Source organism: Passer domesticus, chromosome 7 (genome assembly GCF_036417665.1).
Source record: "Passer domesticus isolate bPasDom1 chromosome 7, bPasDom1.hap1, whole genome shotgun sequence".
Classification (NCBI taxonomy): Eukaryota; Metazoa; Chordata; class Aves; order Passeriformes; family Passeridae; genus Passer; species Passer domesticus.
Genome location: NC_087480.1, coordinates 44,459,910 through 44,483,039, shown reverse-complemented (window position 1 = coordinate 44,483,039; position 23,130 = coordinate 44,459,910). Strand labels below are relative to the sequence as shown.

The 23,130-nt window shown below is 43.4% G+C and overlaps 1 long non-coding RNA gene across 20 annotated transcripts in view; it reads right to left on the bottom strand.

The window, feature by feature from the left end:
• The window catches only part of LOC135305038 (uncharacterized), a 65,311-nt gene that overhangs the window by 25,692 nt on the left and 16,489 nt on the right, over positions 1-23,130 (bottom strand). For 4 of the 20 annotated variants that reach the window (XR_010366306.1, XR_010366304.1, XR_010366307.1 and 1 more), the window contains 6 exons: positions 22,221-22,393; positions 9,707-9,780; positions 9,437-9,616; positions 7,862-8,042; positions 5,576-6,552; positions 2,867-3,218 (listed from right to left, as the gene is read on the bottom strand). This is a non-coding gene — a long non-coding RNA (uncharacterized LOC135305038). Of the gene's footprint in view, positions 1-2,866; positions 3,219-5,575; positions 6,553-7,861; positions 8,043-8,505; positions 8,561-9,436; positions 9,617-9,706; positions 9,781-10,198; positions 10,265-12,365; positions 12,458-22,220; positions 22,394-23,130 lie in introns of all 20 variants that reach the window. The other 16 variants (XR_010366310.1, XR_010366311.1, XR_010366313.1 and 13 more) reach the window with 15 other exon arrangements.

The following is a 23,130-nucleotide window of genomic DNA, read 5'->3' as shown; positions in this document are numbered from 1 at the left end:
TGCACCAGAACTTTTCTGTCCTTGGCTTCTCAGTAAGACTACTGCAGTATTCCCAGCAAGGGAGAAGGAAATGGATATTTTCAGCCAGGGAAGCTGTCTACATGAAGAGTTTCTGTTTGTATGGCACTCAAGTGCAGTTTCTGACTGTACCTGCAGACCAAGGCCAGTCTAAGAACTGAATTCACACATGCCACGGGTCTGATGTTTCTACTGACTACCCTACTGGCCATTGAGACAGCTATCACATAAGATAAATTTATTTCTCACACAAGCCAGGATCATCTGTCCTAAACCAAGAAAAATTATGTAGGGTTTGTGGTGCATGCCCTGCAAAACAGCAAGCACAGAGAATACTGAGCACCCTGAGCACAAAAAACACACAGTAAATCCAGATAGAAAAGAAACTGCTTCAAAAAGTGGAGTCTAATCAGCAGAATTCTGAAAAATTAGAAATAATTAATAATTATTAATAATTAAAAAGAAGCACAACTGGATACTTTCAAAACAGAAAAAAAATTACAAATACCCCCAATAAATTTTTAAACTAGCATTGAAAGAGTCTACATAAGATGACCCAGCCTCCCTCTGAAGCACAAGCTTCTTGTTTTGACAATGTGTGAAACAAAGTGGTGGTGAAAAATTCATTAACCAGTTAGTTAAAGCAAACCCATAGCCCTCAGCTTCATTGCTGTTGGGTTAAATAGGATTTTTTTTTTTTAAGAACACAACTCAGCGTCTTGAAAGAGACCAGTTTACATACAAGAAGTCATGAATATGTTCTGACAGAAGCCCGAAGAGTCTCTTTTGGAAAAACCTAATGGAAGTATGCTGCTGTGCTGTTGCATTAGGGCTGCTGACTTTCCACTCACAGCTACTGAATTGGTGCTGCTGTGGCAAGAGCACTCCAGAAGTTAATTGGGAGAGATAAAGAGCACAGCAAAGCACCAGGAGCACGGCAGCGTGTGCCTTCCACCCCCACACTTACACTGCCAACTGTGCCCTTTGAACCAGAGTCTCCTGAAGGACACTGGTGTCACAAAACCAGGAACTTTCCTTTTTGGGCCTCTTCTCCTCACACAGTAATTCAGCTGAGACTGTTGACAGTACAATTCTGAGCAGCAATCAGCCATGAATTTGTGCGTGGTGCCAGCAAGGAGGCCAGGAACCCAGGTGCCCACGCAGCCCCATCTCCCACACAGCCGGGCTGTGTCCCCTCTACTCCCAACATGGCAGATGAACCAACACTTGTGTTTAGCTAATAATAAACAGAAGAGGAAGGCAGGCTGAGCAGCAATGGCACTAACTGTAGTGGCATGAGTTGACTGTGTCCTGCCACAGGCATCCCTGGCACACTGTCACCCAGCTTCCCAGTGTGTGACACCTCCCTGTGACACACAGACACTGTGTGCACATGTTGGCTGTCTGTGAGATGGAGATAAGCTCTTTAATGATCCTGTGGTGTCCATTTTGGTTCAGGACTGTTGTGGATATTGAGGTTAGAATTTCATCTCTTTTCCCTTCATGGATTTAACTAAATCTCACCCAGGATTTTGAAACATGCCAGGATTAGAGAAAAATCTCTTTAAACATGAGCTTATTTCTGACACCAAAATTTCTCCAGCTGGGATCAGCAATAACAACATCAGTTTTAAGGTCTCCATCTTTATAGTGGTTGGTGTTACAGGGCATACAATCTGTGCCTTGGAAGCCTGGGCTTTGCCTGAATTTAGCTGAGCCTTGGGTACTCGTTGTGGTGAAAGCCAGTGCTTAAATTACCTCAACCTTCAATCCAGAAGTACAAACTGTGAGGAGAAACACCATCAACTAATTAGACTGTAAGCTCCCTTCCTCAGAAAATCTTTTTTTTTATCTCAAAGCTTAGGAGTTTGAACACAGCATGGTTTGGTTGCTATCACTTAGCAAAGGGAGAGTGTGAGTAGAAAGTGGGTCCTTGTGGAAAACCTGTGTGCACAAACTTAAAAACACCCCTGAAAGATGTAGCCAGGATGATGTGCTGTCTGTTCAGCTTAACTATAGGAAATATGTCTCACCCATCAGATGAAATGAAACCACTGAAAACCTCACTCATGGAAGAGAAGAACAGTGGCAGCTTTACAGCTGCCAGCCACAGGCTGGGAGGTGCAGGTTACACTAATGGCTCACCTGTGCCTGGCACCAACTGGCCTTTTGTCCCCTCTGGCTTCCAGCTACATGGCAACCCTGTCCTACCTGACTTCCTTGCAAGTACTGGCCAGTTGGCACAGAGGGGTTAATTGCCATGTCTTAGTGAGTCCAGCAGACCTTGCTGTGCCCAGAGAAAACTGCCCTGGGCACCCAAGGCGAGGAGTGCCCAGCCAGATGGGGTGTCTTTTCATAAAAGTGACGCCTTCCCGTCCTCCACTGTCCAGTCTCTCCACACAAAAGCCTTTCTTTCCAATACCTTGCATCCTTGTTCTGGCTCCTCCAGGTCTTGGAGAAAAAAAGCTTTGGCCTGGCAGCTGCACACAGGAGGTCTGTGCTTCAGCCTGGGAGAACAGGAGCAGGTAGTGCAGTGCATACTGAGCCACTGAAGTCTGGTTCAAACATACTTCAAAGCTTCTGGAAGCCAACAGGGGTCTTATGTATTGCTACTGATATTCACATCAATCTGGAGCACTTTGTCCAAGTCCACACAGTGGGATCTCTGCAGAGTTATAAATATTCCCCAACTCTCAGGACTCCCACTCCCCTGCTCTAAGTCCTCTTACCATTCCCTGGTTATATCTGACACTCCTGGATATTGTGTCTTTTCCTCAGACTACAATTCCCTCCTCCTGCTTGTACAGAAAAAGGAAAACTTCAGAATTTTGCTCGGACACTGACTCACCTTTCCATCAATATTATTCTTTCCATGTTCACATTGGGAAGTTGGGAAGTGAACTTTCAGGCAGGTGGCTGGAGGAGAGAATCTCATCAGAATAGGGCATTGCACCTCAAAACTCATGGAAATTTGGTCATACTGGTACCTTTCCAACACTCTGTTGTTACCACGGGTTCAGTTCATGCCAGCCTCATACTGTCCCACCTCCACACAAGGCCAAACTAGGTGTCTTTGTTGAAGGGTCCAGGATGTATCCTGTGCCTGGGTGCCCCAGAGCCTGTAGCAATGTTTCTATAGTTTTCAGTGAGAAGAGGAGAAAGCTCTGTGTTCTCATTATACCTGGAGCTAAGCATAAAGTCTAACAGCAGAAACAAAGAAAAAATACAGAGCAGCCAGTGTTATCCAAATTGTTATAGGCTTTTATGGAATCATAAAGATCAGTAAAATGGTCTTTGTGTAACATACCACAATTCCAAACATAATAAAACTAAAATCAATGAACACTCTTTAAAATGAGTGAATACACCCACACAGTTCAAATTTCATTGTATTTAGACATGCAGTAGATGTTCTGATACATCAACTTTGATTTTGCCTTCCCCTCCTCCTAGATATTCTTTTTATCAGGTTGCCTGTACAAAACACATTGAACACAGTGGGGGGGAAGGTGGGAATGGTGTTTGGTTTTAAGTATTCATTAAACATCTGTAGCAGTTAATACAAAGGAAGAGTCTTTGAATAAATCTAAAAATTAGGAAATTGTACTTCTGATCTTGACTTCATCCTCATGCATCAATGAACATATTTTAATTCTGTTCATCTTTATTGTGTTTAAACCAAACACTGAAAACAACAACCCTCATCTGCCTGTTACATATCATTTCTAATGACAGGGTACCTTTTGTTCTAAATGCACAGTAAAAAGACTTTCACTTTAATATTCTAGTTCTTGGCTTTTCAAGTTAAAGTAGTGCTTTACAAGTGATCTCTACTGATAGTGACATACATTTACATTAGAATTCCAACCTGATTCTCTACCTTTCATCATCTACATATATCTTTTGTTTTGTTTCAGATTCTTTTCTTGCAGGTTATGTAGATTTCACTGCAGTAGATTTTTCCCCCAAAGAATATCCAAAAATACATGTCTGCATAGCATAAAGTTGGAAGAACTGTTTGTCACAGTCTGCTTAACAAAACAAGTTGTTTTTCTGTTTGCAGATTATCCCTGAGAAGGCATCCAAGTTTTACAAATGCATTCATTATTAGAAATCATTCTGTGAACTTCATAATTTAGGGCCAAAATAGACTATCAGTTCATTTAGAGTTTGACCTCTTGTACCATATAAATTACTACATTTCACCCGTGCTCTAAACTCAGAGACTTCATTAGAGTAAAACATTTCAAGTCCTAAGATTAAATTGTGCTTCACTGGTTGAGAACAAGACAGACAAAGCTGCCAGGAATATTTAAGCCCCCTGGAATAGCAAAGAATTATTTAGATGAGATATGCCCGGATCATCCCAGCAGGTGAGGCTTAAGCTTAATGAGCAGTAGGATGGAAACACCTGAAGATCATCTTAGGAAAGATGATACTCTGCACCAGAGCACTCACTCACTCTGGTCCCAGGACAATTACAGAAGGATTTGAGTTCCTAATCATGAATGTCTAGTGCCACTTGACACTTCTCACGAGGTAGCCTGGTATGCCTGGAGGCAGGACAGCACTGCGCCAGCAGGGACCACAGCCCCAGGAGTGCCAGGGGAGGGCAAGATCCCTGAGGCACAGACTAGGGGGCCCTCTGTCTCACAGCACAGAGTCCCAAGGATGGGATTCAGTTCCACAAGCAGCCCCAGACTTTTTTTTCAGTCCATAAGGCTTTACCCTAGACAGCAGAGGAGCCTAGCAAGCTGCTCAGCACCCATGTTATTGAGCTGGCAGATTCCCTGGGCTCTCTTCTTTGATGAACAGCTCCCTGTTGCACAAATCTCACCCTGAAGGGCTCGAGGGCTTCAGAAGGATGTGAGAAAACAGCCCAGCAAGGTCTAGGCAGGGATGCGTACATGCAAAAACTGCCTTTGACTGAAAGCCTGACACACAAGTTTTCATTGCACACACTGTCTTAACCCAGGAAGTGGAAATGCAGAGGTAATACAGCCACCAATGCCAGCAACCCTCCCAAAGGGAGGCTCCCATGACGGGACTCGCCAACCTCCCCCCCAGGCTGGGCACCCCCAGCTTCCCCCAGTCTGCTTCAGCAAACACCTTCTGGTGTGCTCCCACCCACACCGTGGGTACCTCACCGGGAGCCTGCCTGCCACAGGGCTTGCTGGGCAGGTCTTTTCCCCTCACTGTTTCCAGCAGCAAATGGAAATCTCAGATATTGCCAGCCTCCTCATTATACACCCTCAGCCTCTATCTCAGGTACACACTTGGCCTTGGTCACTTGGTCCCTGCCTATTTAGGATTTCCTCTCCCTTCATGCTCTCAGGGGTTTCCAGGTCTGGCCTGGGAGAGCACAAGAGCATGCCTATTCCTGCTTAAGGAGACTGTTTTTTCATGGCAAACAGTTAAATTTGACATTGTCTGTGAAAGCCTAGATGTGAAAATAGTGTATTCTTGCACGGCTCTACTCTCAGAAGTGCTAAGCAGTGAGCAGCTCCCCATAGCCCCACAGCTATGCATTTCCATAAAAAACAAATTGAGGCCTTACCAAGCATTGGAGTTCTTTAAATCGTAGGTAAAACTAATCTGTATTCCAATTTGAAAAAAGTCTCTGAAAGGACAAAACATGCATGTTGATGGCAGAGAAAAAAAATCATATGTCTGCTCATTGGGGAAAAAAATCCAAGAATATTTAATGTGTGAAAATAGGACTCCAGTTATGCTGTTAAGAATAATGAAATCTAGGGTGCTAAGTACTGTATGTGTCGCTGTACAAGTTAAGCTGCCTGAGGCAGTTTTAATTTCTCTAGCCAATTTTTCTTAAATTTTCTCTGAATTTACGCACCCAAGTATTCATCACCTGTGGAGGAGGGGGCTGGGTGGAGTAAGTGCAGCCAGAGATGCTCAAGGCAAAGGCATGCCTGGGTCCTGGCCACAGGGCAGCTGGGCACTGGGAGCAGGGCTTGCCAGGGAGCCCCAGAACCAGAGCAGACACATCCCAGCTCCTCTCAGGTCTGCTGGGAGCTGCTCTGTCTCTGGTGTGGTGGATTTTAGTCACAGGCTTAGCTATTCCCTCCAGCTGAAGAGAAAGGGCTGGTCACAGCAGCCCCTTACTGAAAGAAACAGCCTTGGAGGCAAGGGGCAGAGCCCGAGGCTGGCACTGACACACATCAAAACTGCCTTCCTCATAGTTACTTTCCTTGTCAAGAACAAGTTAATTTCACTTGTCAAAATCATTAAATTTGAGAGGCAAATCTATTCCAAAATTGGATAGCCACAAACAAGTGCCATCAGCAAGAGTGTACACTTTGTGGGACTACACCAGACATTTGCATTTTAGTGGTGAAATAAACATTTACTTCTGCAAACCACTGTAGTACTTGTTGTAATTTTACTTGCCAGGACCCATTGAGTTTAAGGCAGAAGTCTGCCTCCAGAGTCAGGTTTGCTCCAGCCTCAGCAGCACTTGCCCTGTGAGGGCTTGGGAAAGGGTCTTCAGTCTCCTTTGGTCTCCACCCCATATCCCTAGCAGGAAAATTTTATTTTAGATTTGCAAAATATTCACTATTTGTGATCTCCTATGGTGAGCTGTCACTGTCTGGGTGTGACTCAGAACATGGATTAAAGTGAAATAGTTGCCAGAGAAACAGAGGTAGGTGCTGTGAGGCAATCCATGGGTGCCCTGGGCAGCAAAGGCTGGCAGTGGCATCCTTGCAGGATGCTCCATGCTGGTATCAGAGGCTCCCTGGCCAGGCACTGCACAGGGATCAGCCAGTGTCCACGACTTTGGACAAAGCCATGGCCTCTGCGTGCTGCTGCACACAGGAAAGGTGCAGAGTGCTGCAAAAAGGCCCTGGTGTGCACCCCAGCAGCAGCAGCAGTGCTGAGGAGCCCCTGGGCCCCTCTGCCAGCACTGCCAGCTGTGCACAGCCTGCTCCTCACTGACACACATCTCACCTGTCAGCAGCCAGCCCTGAAAGCACCTGGCAACCTTTCAGCCAGCTCTCCATGTGTAACAGCCACAAGCCAACAAACCATCAGCACAGTGACTGAAAAGCCCTTCATTCTCCCCCTTCCTTCTGTGTTTATGTTTCCCCAAACATACAGTGCAGCCATTTCCACTGAGCTGCATTTCAGACATTATTTGGGTTACAGAGCAGTAGCTCTGCTTGCTTGAGTCACTAATCCAGCCTCAGGTGTGGAGATTAAGCCAGAGCCCATTTTTATCACGTTCTCTAAAGAAAGGGCTGCTTTTTCTGCACTGCAAAACAGGGTCTGCACTGTGTTCCTGATTTGCAACAGCAATGTGCAGGCTGCATTGCTGGATGGATTGTCCAGGCAGGGTGCTTTCCTCCTGCCTTGGGCACAGCACTGGGAGGCAGATCCAGCTTCTTGTTCATCCAGAGGGACAAAATGCACAACCAGCAAAGGCAAAAGCTGCTCCCCACCCACACCTCAGCAGCTTGAGTCTGGAATCCTCCTGTCCAAGGGGAAGCCCTGGGGTGGAGATCCCACCTTGGACCCTGAGCATAACACTCCAGGTTATTCCCTAGCTGCTGCCCAATGGAGGGAAGTGGCAGCAGGACAAGAGCCTGGCCTGGCTTTGCACCTTTTTAGAAGACCTTATGGAAGGTGTCTGTTCAGCTCTGCTTTTGTACCAAGGAAATTATTGCACTCATTTGCCTCTAGGGACAAAATGCCTGTATCTGTATCCATCTCCGAGCATTGTAATCTGCCCAAAAACTGTAGTTGAATTTATCTATCATCTATATTGTTTGGGCACAAACTAGTGCAGAAGACCAGATTTGCCACTGGCATAGTTTGACTTTCATACCTTTTTAATTTTTCTTGCAGTTGTATCCAAATGGCAGCAAAGATGGACCTCTTCCATGTCCTCATTTTCCAAACACAAAACTCGAGTGAAGCGGATTGTGTGGGGTTTTTTTCTCCTTTGCAATGTGAGATCCTCTCTTCTCCTCTGCTCCCATCAGCAACCAGAAAATATCCTCAGAACTCTGATGGAAAGACAAGACACGTGAGATAGTATATTATTCTGAATGGAGTTTCTGGAGCAACTAAAGTTTTGAGCTCATCTGCTGCTCTCTCTCAAGCTTGATTCAGAATCTAATTTGTCCAAAATTTCAACCGTGATGAACTTTCCCAAAACAGAAGCAGCAAGCTGCTTCCCACCATCACATACTTGGCCTGCATCCCGCCTATCCATATGCAGCAGATGTAAATATAATTTACTGGCACAAGCAGCTTGCTGCAAATGGCATCTTTCTAAGTCTTCTTTAGTATCCATGTGAAGAAATAAATGATTTTATTGATGCACTTGGAGGCCCCAATAATGCTTCATAATGACCTACAAATGGAGGTCTTTCTTAATATGCATCGATCAATAACTCACATAATTACGTCGCGTATCGTTTTGCTGAATGGTTAACAATTCTAACCAAAGTTATAATGATTCCTTACAGACAACATAAGTCTTCTAGGAGCCACATTTTGCTGCCTTCCATATATTGTAGACCTGCAAAGATACAGATTTAGTGCAGGCACCAGTTGCATCAGCTAATTTAGGACACTGCCTCTTCTCTGGTGTGCCCAGTCACTGCAAGTGCAGCTTGCAAAGTCTCCTGCCACATCATGAGATGCCTTGGAGAACAGATTGGAGCAAATACAGACATTTCCTTTTTTTTCTATCATGTTGAAATAAAGTGGTTAGTAAGATGGTGCTTTAATCAGGGAGAAGACAACTATAAAGTCAGAATGAAATATTTTCAGTGGTGACAACCTGTCTGGTGGCAATGGGAAATCCTGCATGTCAGCACATTCATTCTTGGCTTTATCCTTGCTCACTGGATGTGACTCAAAGGAAATGCTGGGCTTCAGTTTCTTCATCAGCAAAATGGGGATAATATTTCCACTTATGCAAGTCACTTTAAGTGGAAAGCACTGCATTCATGCAAGATAGCTTTATCGTGCCAGTACACCACAGAGTTTTTCACTTTCTGCCTGGAACATTTCATAAAAATCCCTCCACATATGGAACAGAACAACTATTACAGACTTCCAAAAATGTGATTTTTAAGGGAGCTGACAGTGCCACTTACATTTGTGCACTTTTGTGTTTCAAAACGAGTCATGTTTGGCAACGAAATTCACTATCATCTGGCAGTTTTTGCAGAAAAAAGCTGACCATACTGCTCCAGGTTTTGCCAGCCTTGTCACAATCCCCCTGTGCACCAGCCCTGGCTGCAGCCTGGGCAGCAGGATGTGGCTGGCAGGCTCTTGATCAAACCCCCAGCTTCACACGTGGGTTTTGGAGCAGAGACACATTGTTTAGCGCTTTAAATTCCCCTCAGCAGAACTGTGCTGCAGCATCAGTTGTCATTCCATCACTCACCTTTAGTGGATGGAGGAAAATGATGCTCTAGCACCATGATGCTTTGCTTCACAGAAGTGGTGAGCCCTGGGGCTTCAGGCAAGCTGCAGACACGGCCCTGGAGAGCCCCACGGTCCCTCTGCACACTCAGCTCCCCATCCACCACGAGGGGTGGTTTGCTGCTCCTGGCTCAGCACTGTGCTGCCAAGGGGGCACAGCTCTGTTTAGAAACCCGCTACCCCCTTCCCAGTGCAAGGCTTTATCAATGCCAGGAGACTGATAAATGCTTACATAGTTCAACTTTGTGCTCTTCCTCCTCTATGAGCTTGGAACAAGACTGTGGACAAGCACCATACATGACGTAGCTATCAAAGAAAGAAGAATTATATTTTAATTACTGTATTTATCTCAGAGAACACAGTGATTGGATTCTCTGATGAAAATAAATGCAATGAAAGACTAACAGACTTTTGGTGGCAGAACCATTAAATCCTCTCTGTAAATATGGTCTGGATATCTGGGGTGCAATTAGGAGAGCAGCACTGAGTGCTTCTCTGGGTAAGTGTACAGATGCACTCTAACCTGAATCTAATTCTGCTCAAAGGCCAAGGCAGAGCAATGCTATTTGCGCTGTAATGATTTAGTAGAAATGGGCACCATTATATTTCTAATGACTTTTGGTCAATGAGCACCTTGGACTTTCAGTGCCTGCTACTAAAGGCCTGATTGCTTTTAGCAACTCTTTCACAGAAGATACACCATCACAGCAAATGCAGAGCTCACCTGTGAAGAAATCAGACCCAAACAAAGCAGTGGGTATCAGGACAATAGGAGAGCTTCTGTAGCAAACTGCAAAATTCAGACATCACTAGTAGACATTACTTGTAAAAACAGATCTGAACAAATAATTCAAAATGAATAATTTATTTGATTAATTTTGTTTCTCCTTGCTTGGGGAATATATATAAGCCAATCACACCATCTTGAATTTATTATTCAAATATATTCAGTGACTTTCTTTTCACTATATTTTTTTACTCTATGGACTAATCAGAATATTTAAAATTAAAAATACACAGTTTTTCTGTGATTGGCCAGACATACCACATGACATTACTTTTCTTCTGGGAGCAAGTGAGTATGCCAGCACTTCTGGAGTAATCCTTATGCATGCAAAATTGAAAATTCAGTTTTGACAAATATTTGCATGTGCATCTTTGGAATTCACTTGCTGCCAAGAAAACTGTCAGTAAAATTCAGCACCTCTTAAATTTGTAAAATGTGAGAACTAAAACATGCATTTTAACATTTGCATTTATTTTTTTCTCTCTGTTTCATCTGGAAGTTTTAGAACATTGGTTTTTTTCCCCTGAATGGATGCAGCATTGCATAGCAGGACCGAGTTACAGTTTTGAGCCACTCAATATCACTTGACTCAGCCAATGGTCTGTTATCCTAAAAGCCTGTGCTTTTCTAAACAGGCAAATGCTGTGTGCACCACATGCAAGGCCTTCGAAAGTCGGGGTGGTTTTGCCTTGATGTGTATGTTCATTATTCCTGTATCAAACAACCCCTCAATTACTGAATGGCTCTAGTTCTACTGTTAGGAAGAGGCAGATTTGAGAGCAACTCATTAAAAGCCTAAACTGTGATGTTAGCATACAACATAGGTAAAGGGGAAAGTTATTCCACCATAGAAAACTTCCATTTCAGCTTTTTAATTAGTGAAGAGCACCTGCTAAAGGAGCCCTCACCTGTCTGGTGTGTTACTTTGTGCAATCCCCCACTTGAGGGCAGAGCTTCAGGTAGGGATTCCAGAGAATCTTTTCTACCTCAGCCTTCAGCTTCATGTTTCTGAAAACATGCTCATATGTACATTTGCCTGAGAACCAATACAACTATCTACAGGATTTATGTGTTAATATATCCCTTGGTCTGTCTTTAAAACAGCCTCCATACGTTCATATGCAGGGACATGAAAAAAATTTAGGGTCTGTCAAATCTTCAATTACATCTGACCCACTGGTGACTTGAGATGGGGATGAAACTGAATATATCCCTGATCGTGTTTGGCAGAAGTATTTAGGTGGAAACTCTGCCCACAGAGAGAAATTTTAGTGATCTGTAGCAATCAAAAGCAGAGCTTGACATAGCCACTGATGTCCTGGCTCTGCAGACTGCCCTCGCTCGAGGCCCCCATGTCCTGTTGTGCTGAGGGGAGCCAGTCCTGCCTGGCCAAAGGAGCAGCCAGCATACTTTGGGACACCATCAAAGAGCACAAACAACACCCAGCCCAGAGAGCAGGGGGGTTATCTGCTGGCAAAGATGGACAGCAAGTGCAATTATAAAACCATGGTGGGAAATAGGGTATTAACTCAGTGAACAAACAGAGCTGATGCTCCAGTTACCATGCAAGATGATTTAAATGGCTTAATTTACACTTCACAGCAAGCCTTTCCTACTGCAAATCAATAAATTTGCATAGGTTCTCAAAATAATCAGCAACATGCTCCTGCATATATTTTTTAAATAGGTACAAAATTCCTTAATGAAAGCCAGAATCGCATCATAAACTCAGTTTTTAGTTCACTTGCTAGTTGCCCTGATGAGAGAATATGAATATATTAAGGGTTAGAGTTGAGCAGCAGCTTTGCAGCTCATTTCTGCAGATAGCAGGATTGCAGGTTCCCATGGATCCAGGTGTACAGCCCCCTCCCATCACCCCCCAGTGGTGCAGGCAGAGCCTCCTGAACACTCCTGGCCTGAGCAGAGGAAGAAATTCAGCTGAGATCTTCTGTGAACATCTCCGTGCACACTTCTGTGCAGGGGACAGGCATGTGGAAGGGGGCCAGACACATGAACAGAGGTCAAGTTCCTACAGGAGTAACCTTTAACCAGAGCCAGTCACATTTTTTTCCATGTAATTTCTAATTTCTTGTTCCCTCCTTACCTTTGGTCTGGCTGGCATCAGAAGTAGAATCTCCAAAATGCCACCAGCAAGGCTGTGCTGGCAGCAAAGGTGGTCACAGCTCCTGAGAAAGCCTGTTCCCATCAAGGTATCAATGTGAAATTACCAGTTAAAGGTTAAAAATGTTTGACAGAGGCATCCTGGCACTCAGGGTCTCCCCTGAGCCAAGGCAAACTTCAGATGGTACTGAATTATCCCTTTCAATATCCAGGACAGCTGAAGACAAGGCTTTGCACTTGCCCAGGCTGTTCTGCTCCCCTCTCATTTTGGTGCCCCCGTGTACAGAGCCACAGCAAAGCCTGACCCCTCTGGGACTCGAGGATCTGGCACAAAGGAGTGAGGAAATCTCACAGCTTCACTGGATCCTGGATAAACTCTGTACTGATGGGTGAGTGGGGTGTGAATGGGCTGGTCCCAGGGCTGGGGCAGCAGGGCCAGGTGTCAGCACTGGCTGTGTGCAGGCAGGGTGAAGCTGGGGTTCTGACTTACCAGCCCAGTCTTTCTGTGCCCAGCTGTAAAAACAAAACAACAACAAAAAAAACCCCAAACAAAACCCCAAAACAAACAAAAAAACAACATCAAGATTTAAAAAGATTGCGAGGGAAGATTTCTCTCCTTGTAGCTGTGCAATGACTAAGGGCTTTGAAGTTAATTTTTAAGCAGATCTTTTTACTCCTCTGCTAAAACAAAAAGCAAGGTTTTTAAACACAAACATAATGAGTGCAGAGGATGGAAAAAAATATGGGTACTTCTGCCAAATGCAAGAGAAGTGTAGGCAGGGGCTTTGATGGTTCCACTGCTGGAACGGGGGGGCCTCTTGCTCTTCAGGGCTAGTGAAATGAGTTGTCACAAGTTAGCCTCAGGTACTGACCAAAATCTGAACACTCCTCCTGCTTCCCAAGTGTGTGCCATGTCACTGTGGGTCACCACCAGGCATCTTGGGGCAGTACAAACAGCACTCAGGCGGAGTTCCAGACCTCTCCTGGGCAGCAAGGACATTCCTCCTGCCCTGAGCCCTGCCCCAGCTCTGTTCAGGGAGCTGGAGCAGGGCTCAGATGACCATCATCTCCATCACCTCTCCCTGTTGCCAGCCTCAAATCCTGGAGCAGACAGCCTTTGCTGAGCACCACTGCAGCAGCCCTGTCTCTGCTGGGATGGAGCTGCTGCAATTCCCATTAGCCTGTGCCTTGTGGGCCCTGCCAGAGAGAGGTCTGTGTGTGGAGCATCATGAAGAGCTCTACCCTTCATGTGACTCCCTGCAGTCCCAGCACTGAGGAGCACAGTCTCCTCACTCAGCCACTGCTGCTGTCTCTCATGGCTGCAGATAATTGGTGGATATGGAAAAGGGACCCCTGTTATGGCCACATTACCTGGCAAGGTACCACTAGCCTGCTGTCCCTCATTTCTTTGCATGTCTCATACTTAATTTGTTTTTTATTTGGTTGGGGTTTTTTTTTAAGTATTCATTACTCATGGCAGAATGTTGGGTTATAGTGTGTCAAACTTGACAAAACTTCAAGCAGAGAGAATGATAAAAAGTATCTTGAAAATCATATTTGCCCCTTAATAATTTAATTCTGCAGAAAGGGAAATCAAAGCATCACAAATTGATTGCTGTGAAACAAATTACAATTATTTCCACACATCCAAATAAATCTACTAATTTTAGGCATCTGACTTGAGGTATTAGATGGAATATGCAAATGCACATGTTGAAATGATGGCCGTGTCTCTAGAGCTGTTCACTTATTTCTCTGTTCTTACTGGATGCTCAACAGTTTCAGACTGCTACTGAGACATGCAGTAAATTAGCTGCTCTTAAGCACTGCATGTTAAAAGTATTAGAAAGCACTTCTGTAAAGCACAGCTGACAGTCTCAGGCAACCAGCTCTGGCTTATCCTTTCTAGAAATACAGACTAATGTCTAATGTCCACTGTCACTTCCCCCAAATCTGCTTCCAGTTGGGTCATACTGGTCAAGCTACCCTTGACTGAAGCCCTCTGCCCTGCTCTACTTTACAGAAAAGAATGCCATGACATGAAATGTCCCCCTTGAACACCAGTTTTCCACATACATTTTACAAAATGTACTTGTTCAGCTGTCACAGAGCTTCACATAAGAGAAGCCATCTGATATTGTTACTGACATACTAGTCTAGTGTGGCTTTTAATATTAGGCTTTTTATAACTCACAGGGATGGCAGAGCAATCTCAGGTAATCAAAATAAATGAAGACAGCCTGAATAATGCATTTGTTAAATCTAAATAACATACAGTGGACACCTTTTAAAGTGTTTTCCAGGAAAATGTGACTCAGGTGCAATATTGATTGAGAAGATAAAGACAGGTGTTTTCAATTCCTATATTATGGATGCAGTGAGGACTTTGATAATGTAACAATCATCTTTTGTTACTTTGTTGCAGTCCAATACAGCTAGAATCAATTTTTCATTGTACTCATTTACTGGAAAAAGGGATAATGGCAAGGACAACACAGCTTTAATAGAAAGAATAAGTCATGATTTAATTCAGATGTTGTACTACAGCTACAAGTTGAAAGATATATTTATATATACCAAAACATACAAAGGAGCCTGCATGCTTTTGAATAGAAGTCATGGCTCTGCATTTCTATTTATTGGTAGTTAGGTGGAATGATGCAGCATTATTATCCTGACAGCAATAAGAAGCAAGAACCTTTTAAAGTGCAAAAAGATAGCTGTAGGATTATGAGCAATCTTTATAGAAAAGCAAAATAAAGGGCAATAGCAAAAGGGCACGTTTAGGTCTTCATTAATATTTGTATTTAAGTAAAAATGACAAGAAGAAAAACCCAAAGAAAGGCTAAGTTCACAATCAATGTAATGCTTTTCTGCACAACTGAGATATTTCTCAAAGATCTCAGGCATTTTTGATAAATTTTGTTCCTATGGAAAGTACTCAGAATGATGATAAAATAATGGTTTCTTTTTTTTTTTCCCCTAGCAAAATAGATTGCTTCATGACTTCTTGAATGAAACACAAATCTGAGTGATAGTGTTTGGGGCTGGATTAGTCTCCTGGGGTTGCAGCCAGTGTATGAAATTTCATAGCTTTTCCAAGGAGTTCAATAGTGCTCTTCTCTGTAGCGAGACATTGCTGAATGACCCCTGAAAAACACCCCACAGAATGTGCTTCAAAACGACCACCAGAAGCTGCCAGGAGTTAATTGAGCCTGGTATGGCTCAGAAATATTCTGCAAGGCATATTTCTGAGCAGCACACATCACACCAGCTTAAATCTGAATTTCAGCAGACTTTGGAAGAAATCAGGATCCAAAGTCAAGTTTTAGAGCTGCTTTCTACCTCTCTAATAGGCCTGCTCTTGAAATTCAGACTCTCCTTTTAATGAGCATCTTCTACAGAAAAGCAGACAAAAGGAACAAAATCCTTCCCTGGAATCTCAAGCTTTTCTTTAAAAAAGTGTGGTCTAGTCCTAACTCATTGTAAGCTGAGCTCACATTCCTCTCTGAGGAGCAAAGAGAAAAACTGAAGAGTAAAACAAGCCAAAAAAGTAAAAAATTTTTAAAAATCTGGAAAAAATTAACTCCTTTTCCAGTAGAAGCAACTTCTCACAAGCATTTCCAGTCTCCTCCTAAGCTGATGGATCAGACTCTGCTGCCTCTCAGCTGAAGTGGCTCAGGAAGGCATTTCCAGCCTCCAGAGGACACCTGGGATTTACACCAGTGACCCTGCATGGATTTCACACGGACTCTGAGCTGCTGGGAAGCCTTGGGTAAGTCCCTTTTCCCCCTGCCAAATGAGGCACATGCTGGGCTATTGGTAGGCAAGGTGCAGGGAGGGGCAGGGCTCTTGTCACTGGAAGACCAGGACACTGCAAACAAATGCTCAGTGAAGCAGCAAAGGTGCAGCAGGAGAGCTTGGCAGAGTCACAGGTGTCCTGGCAAGCAGGAGCAGGGACACCCCAGCACAGCTGGATACCAGGGGCCAGCAGGGGCCCTGCACTGCAAACGTCTGGGACCCCAAACTTACTGAGGGTGGCCTTAGACCATAGAGAGTTTGCCCTAAAACTGCTAAGATTTATAAGCAATCTTAAAGAAAACATGATTTTCTTTACATTGTCATTTCTCAGCCGGTTAGCTGAGACTTCAGACTTCCCTCCCCAAGACACAGGACAGGTGCTGTATGAACTGTGTGACCTCTTGGATTCACTCGTACCCTGCTAGTCTGACCTTGCAAGAACACTAGGATGGCAAGATCCTGGAGGAGATGATGAAAGCTTTGAGCTGAGCACCACTGGCTGCAGCTCTGCTGGCTCCAGAGGGAGCTCAGGATAATGGCATGAGCCTTGTCCTCCTAGCCTTTGCCTGTGCTGCCATGGGAAGAGAAGCTATTTAATTAGGTTTTTTCTGAGCTGAGAAGGGATCAGTATGTCAACAGCCCTATACAAGAGGGTAAAAATGCAGTCTCAGTGCCAACCCCTGAACCCAACAGGGCTTTCCACTCTGTTCATATAGCAATCCACATTGCTAGACAACGAAGAATGGTGGCTACCACCTTTTCCTCAATCACTCCTCACATACCCTATCCAAGGCCCTGAGGCACTTGGAAGAATGAGCTCTTGCTCACTGTCTATCCAGCACTTACAGTAGCACCTGACAATGGTGAATAACTTTTTATATACATGATATAATACTTTTAAAGGAAAAGAAAATCTCTCTTCATTTTTATCAGAAAAGAAATTCCAAAATGAATTCTTCATTTCCCCATCTATGCAGATAAAGCTGCCCTTATGGATAAATTTTTGCTCATCTTTCTTTTTCAATTCTGTCTCCATTTTCCTTCTTCTTGTTAAAAGTTTCTTAACACTTTTCTGACACCCATTACTTATTTTAGACTTAGATGGCCCAGGTAGGAATTCCCTGTAAAATCTGTTCTTTCTTCTTGGGGAGGCGTGGACATCCAGGTTAGCACTCACCAAATCATGTGAATTCAAGTTACATTTTTCTCTTAGTCCTGTCTCGGTATAGAAGAAACATTGAACCAGCTCCAATCTAGCAACCACCTGAGCGTGGCAAAAGCCATGCCCTTCCAAATGCCACTCTGAGCTCTCAAATGACTTTTTATGCCTATAACTGGAGTTAATTTTAAGAAGAAACTTAACTCTGCAATAGGAAGATGGGGTAAAATCCTGAATGCCAGCTTTCATACCTTGGTTCCATGCCACTGTGAATGCATTCAGGTCGGGAGCATGTTAGCAGGCACACTTCCGGGCTCGACAGGACCCAAGATTGAAACACCTATATATGTAAGGAAGCCAATTTCCTGGCAAGAAAATAAAACTGATACAAAGCACACAAAGGGCCCCAATATCAGCGAGAATGTCACCAGCAGTGCAATACATTAAAGAAGATCATTGCAACAAATCAAGTTCCTAAGCGTGACTTTCCCTTTCATGTAGAGAATGGACTGATTCGTTCCCCAAACAATGGAAAACTTTGTGGAAGCTCTGGAACAGATTGCTCTTTTTGGCTCCATTACTCACAGATCAGCTTGCCACATTCAGCAACAAAGGCAAAGGCTAAAACTCATCTTATTTGTTGTCCACAATTTATGAAAAAATAATCTAGCTCATAGGAAATGAGGTGCTTCAAGAATTTGCTGAAGTGAAAGCAATTCACTGTCAGCATGGAGTCAGCTTCAATGTGACTCATCTGATCTGTGCACTACTATGTTATGCTACATTGATCCATCTAGGAATAATTGTGAAGACTTAACTGGATTTTTTTACTACTAGGAAAAAGGCACTGAACCTGTGCTGACTGTGCTTTAGCTTGAGCCACAGATGGCAAAAGGACACTGCCATTCCATTTTGTGGGCATGGGCAGGGCTGTTGTTTTACACATTGCCAGCACTTCAGTGACACTGAACAGTAGTCCTGTGTCCTGAGAGGAAAGCAGAATTTCTGCACACATAGCATTTCCCTCCATCCATGTCCATACCCATTTTTGATAACTTTTTGTCTGCCACCACTTGGCACTGGTAAAGCATCATCTAAGCATGTAAAAGCAAAGGAAACACATTGTATGTAACCCATTCAGAACTGTCAGCATCTAACACTAATGCTTTCTGACTAACAGCTTTAGGAATCCTTCAAAAGGTCAGCAAATGGCTCAGGGCTGTCTGAAACTCCAAGAGACATATCTCCAAAGCCTAGCACACACACATCCCACCGGGATCCACATTTGACTCCCTCCCACCACGGAACCTACAGCCCCGTAGTGTGAGCACGGCAGCCGGTGCTCTGCAAGGAGAGCCCACATCAGCTGTTCTCTGCAGATACTCCCACTCAAAAAGAGGTTTGTTTTCACAACACCACTCAGAGTGGGAGATTTCAGGCTCCCAAGGACCAACCCACTCTGCATATTGTTTCAATAGCACTGGAGAGACTAAAGGAAGATCATCCATAAGATATTTCCAATTGCCCTCTCCCCAAATGATTTTAGTGAAATTTTGTGCCTAGGAAAAGCTGTACATATGAAGAGATCATTTGTCAACCTGCTTGGGAAAAAGGCATAGAAAAATGGGATGTTCACTTTGATTAGAAGAATAAGTCTTTCAGAGACAAGTTCTGAGGCTCTTAGCATAATCCTAGCAAAAATTCCATGGTAATCCATGTTTTTATTCAGAAGAACATTTTCATTGTTAATACATCAGATTTTGCTTTTATCTGACTTATGCTCAGTGATTATAACACAGACATAGTGTTTGCATATGAAAGAGTAATAAAGGACTGAGGGCTATAGTCTACAGAGAAAGACGTGAGGATGGATGAATGTTTCCCTTGGTAAATAGTATTAGAAGTAATTATTTTTAAAAGTATTCAGGTGCATCTCATTTTGTTTCTGTGTAACTAAAAAGGAAGCAACTGATTTGCAACCTAGGATTTGAAAAAGCTGATAAAAAGCCAAAGAATAATTTTTGATGAAGTACTTGTTCAGCAGCTGCAGCATCACCCAGTACCTATTGGGCAAGTGCCAGGCTACCTGCTCAATGTCTGGAGATTGATGAATGACAGATTGAAAAAGTAGACAAACAGGCCTAAGAATGATACCCTTAAAATAAAGTGCAAGTTTTCAGTTAATTAAGACTGTGATCATCAGTCTGCTGTATTACTTATTTGTTATTTCAAGATTTCTCTGGGAAAAAAACAGTTCTGAAGGCAGCCAGGCAAGTGCCCACTGATAGCTTTCTTGAAAACAATTTGAATCCAAAGAACTAAAGTCTCAGCACCTCTCCATTTTTCTACTGAAGAGCACCAGCACTATTTCATCAAACAAGCTGCTTGAATTTGCAAGCATTAACTCATTCTTTGCTTCCCTAATCTTTTTGTTTTCAGTATTGTCAAATAACATAGATGCAGAGAGAGTAGGACACTAAAAGCCAGTTTCCTCTGTTACAGCAAGTGTTATCCCTGGGGTCAAGGATTGTCTGAATCAATAACACACCAATCTCAGTAGCCCCATTTAAATGGTGAGTCAGTTCACATAATCCAACCACATGTCAGATGAAAAAGAATGGTTTAGCAAACACTTTGCAGTCATCTAGTTTTTGGAACTTAGTAGTAAATTATTGGATATCAGTCTACTGTTGCAACTATATATCTTTACACAATAGCAATTTTTCTTGGAGTTTTCTACTGCTCAGCTGCTTATTCAGTATTTTTATATACCCTATATTTGTTTTCAAATACCATTTTAAAATTCTCACTGGAATTTTTCCATCTACAGGAGTTTTAAGGGACTACAACAGTTCACAAAAGCTTTTCTCAGGCAAGGAGAACTGATATAAAGAGTTTTGCTGTCCCACTAATTCAGAGCACAAAAATGACACCTCTGGACCAAGTCTAATTTACAAACAGCCTTTTCCTCCCAAGACAACTGCCCTCAACTGAGCTGTCCTAGACACGCATGCTTCTGTTGGGAGTTTTTAATACATACACTGGTTAAATTACACAGAATTAATACATTAACTATTTTCTATCAATTAGGAAAATAACAATATTGTGCAATAACACCTCCTCAACACCAAGAGCAGCTGGGTAAGACTGGCCACAGGGCCACAAGGGGAGGTGGAGCCCCAGCAGCACTCCATGGAAGAATACCTGGGAACTGTCAGGAGGGGACCTTGCACTGGAGAGGTCCCCCCAGAATATCCTGCCCTCTAGCAGGGAAAAAGGGGCCAAGAGCACCCAGACACCCCCACCAGGCACAAACCTGAGTGGCCAAGCTCCCTGGCCCAGATCTTGGACACTCACACAGCCCGTGGACAGTCACTTAAAGAAGCTTTATTGCTGCTTAAGTGAGGGGTATGTTAAAATTAGTAGCAGGTGAGGAAGGAACAAACTGATATTTGACAGATAAACCTTTTTTCTAGAGAAAGGCTAAACTCTCCCTAGTGGGCTAGGAGTCTTCTATACAAAACAAACAAAAAAATAAAAGATGTCTAAAGTGGAACAAAAAAGATTCCCTGATATCATGAAAGAGACATCATCTAAAGCCACTTGTATAACTTCCTCTTTCATGTTTTCTTTGGGATTACACAGAGAAGATTGCCAATACTTCATTTAGATATTTGTTGATTACACAAATCCCGAAAAGCAGTTGGTGAACAGAATGACAACAACAAACACTTTTTTCAGAGCATTCTGTGTGGGGCATGGATTTTAAGACTTCCTCAGCAATCACTCTGAGCAGTACATAGGAATATGATTAACACTACCAAAGCTCGAGAACAGAAACCCTTACACTTGCACCGGAGCAGCTCTGAAACAATAGTCTTGGCCAACACACACAGGTCAGACTTGGCCTGGAGCAGCCAAGGTGCAAACAGAGGCCAGGGGAGAGCAGCAGCAGTGCTGTGCTCAGGGCTGGGGTGTTTGCTGCCTCCAAGGAGCCAAGGGTGGGGCAGGGACTCAGCTCTCTACCATGGCACATTTTGTGAGAGGGCAGGCTCTCAAAAGGTACCATATGCATGACAGCACACTTTCTGCTTACCTTGTGTCCTGTAGGAAAACCAAATTGCTTCTTAGAATTGAAGGAATTTAGCCAGCCACCATAGAGGGGCTTTAAATGAAGGACAAACATAAATTGGTGCTGGCTCCCAAAACGTGCATTGCAGCACACACCATAGCACTGGACATCTGATGAAGTGCTGCTTTTTACAGGGGCTGTCTTAGCAGTTTCAGGGGACAGAGCAAGCTAAAATGAATACTGGGCATTTTTCTAAGTAGCTGATTTTACAGGAACATGAACCATCATGGGAAGCAGTCAATGAGTAAGTTACTGTTTCTCTGCTGAAATTTGCCAGCAATGGAATCTATTATGGCACTCTGTCTCAAGCAGAGGGATACCAAAACTGACATTAAATGCAATGCAGGTGTTATTTCACCAAGTGATGAATACTAGGTGAAACATGGCACAAACATCCAACCATGAGATTTTTCAAAGTTGCACAGGAGAGGCAAAATTTGCTAAGAATGTTGTGTCTTTAGCATGGAGATCTGTGAGTGTATGTTGTACTTGCACTCCAGGTAGGTCACTGCTGCCCTGATTTCCTGCTCATTTTCAGCATCTGTAAATCCTAGAGATTATGGGCTGCCTGGTAAAGCTATGCTCTTACCTCTCAATTGGCTGCTCTGGAAACAGCAATTACAAGTTAAATTTCATCATGCTTAAAAATAATCCCCTTTTTCCCTCTGATCTAAGGTTACCTGTCTTAAAAGAAGGCAGCAGACAATTAGAAATGAAGGGAAGCAAAGCTTCAGACTGGGACTTACATACACACTCCACTCCTCCTGCCCAGGCATTGTTCCTTGGCTCCAATGGCATCAATAGCAACTTTGCTGGTAGCAAGGGTGGATTCACAGCTGAACCTCAAAAGTCTTCCATAACTCCCATATAGATCTGGACCTCCCCAATGGCCAGAAACTCTCAACAATGCAATGAATTTCTGGAAAAAAAATTAAAACTGAATGTCTCCATTGCGCTCCTGCTATGGCAGCCAGAAGAGCAGAGACACTTGAAGGAACAGCAGCTTCCAAGGGCCCAAAGAGCTGCACTGCTCCAAACCAAAGCAGGCCTCAGACAGTTCTGCATGTGACACTAAGTTATGGTCTGTTGCATCATCATTTTCAATGAATCCAATCTAAAAAACCAAACCAATTCTCTCCCTTGTCCCAGCTACAGGCAGCAAAAGCAAAGGGCACAAATGAGATCACTGCTTTGGTCTCTGGTGTTAGCAGGATGAGGAGGCTCAGTTATGGCTTGAGATCTTGCAATTCTCTTCTGCTCTTCCAGAGCACTTTCCTAAATCAACAAAACCCCCCAAACTTGTAAACAGCTTCAGAGAACAAAACCATTTTAAACTGTAATTTATACTTGCATTTTGGTATGTGCATGTAAGCCCATTCCTTTGTTAACAGTATTTTATCTTTTATCATTTAAGGTTTTTGAAAATGAAATAGTAATTACTTTTTTCAGAAATATTTCTGTATGGAGCAGTCTGATGAAATACAGGGTTTCAGGAAGATATTCTGCATCCATCGCGAAGAAATTTGAAGACAGGGAGAATTTCATATATTTGGAATCAGATAATTGAAGGTGACTCCTGTTAGGAGCTTTTAGATGGAACTGTCTATTACTGCTTTCTTTTCTGTCTGCATCTTTAAAAGAGAACTCCAGAAAAAA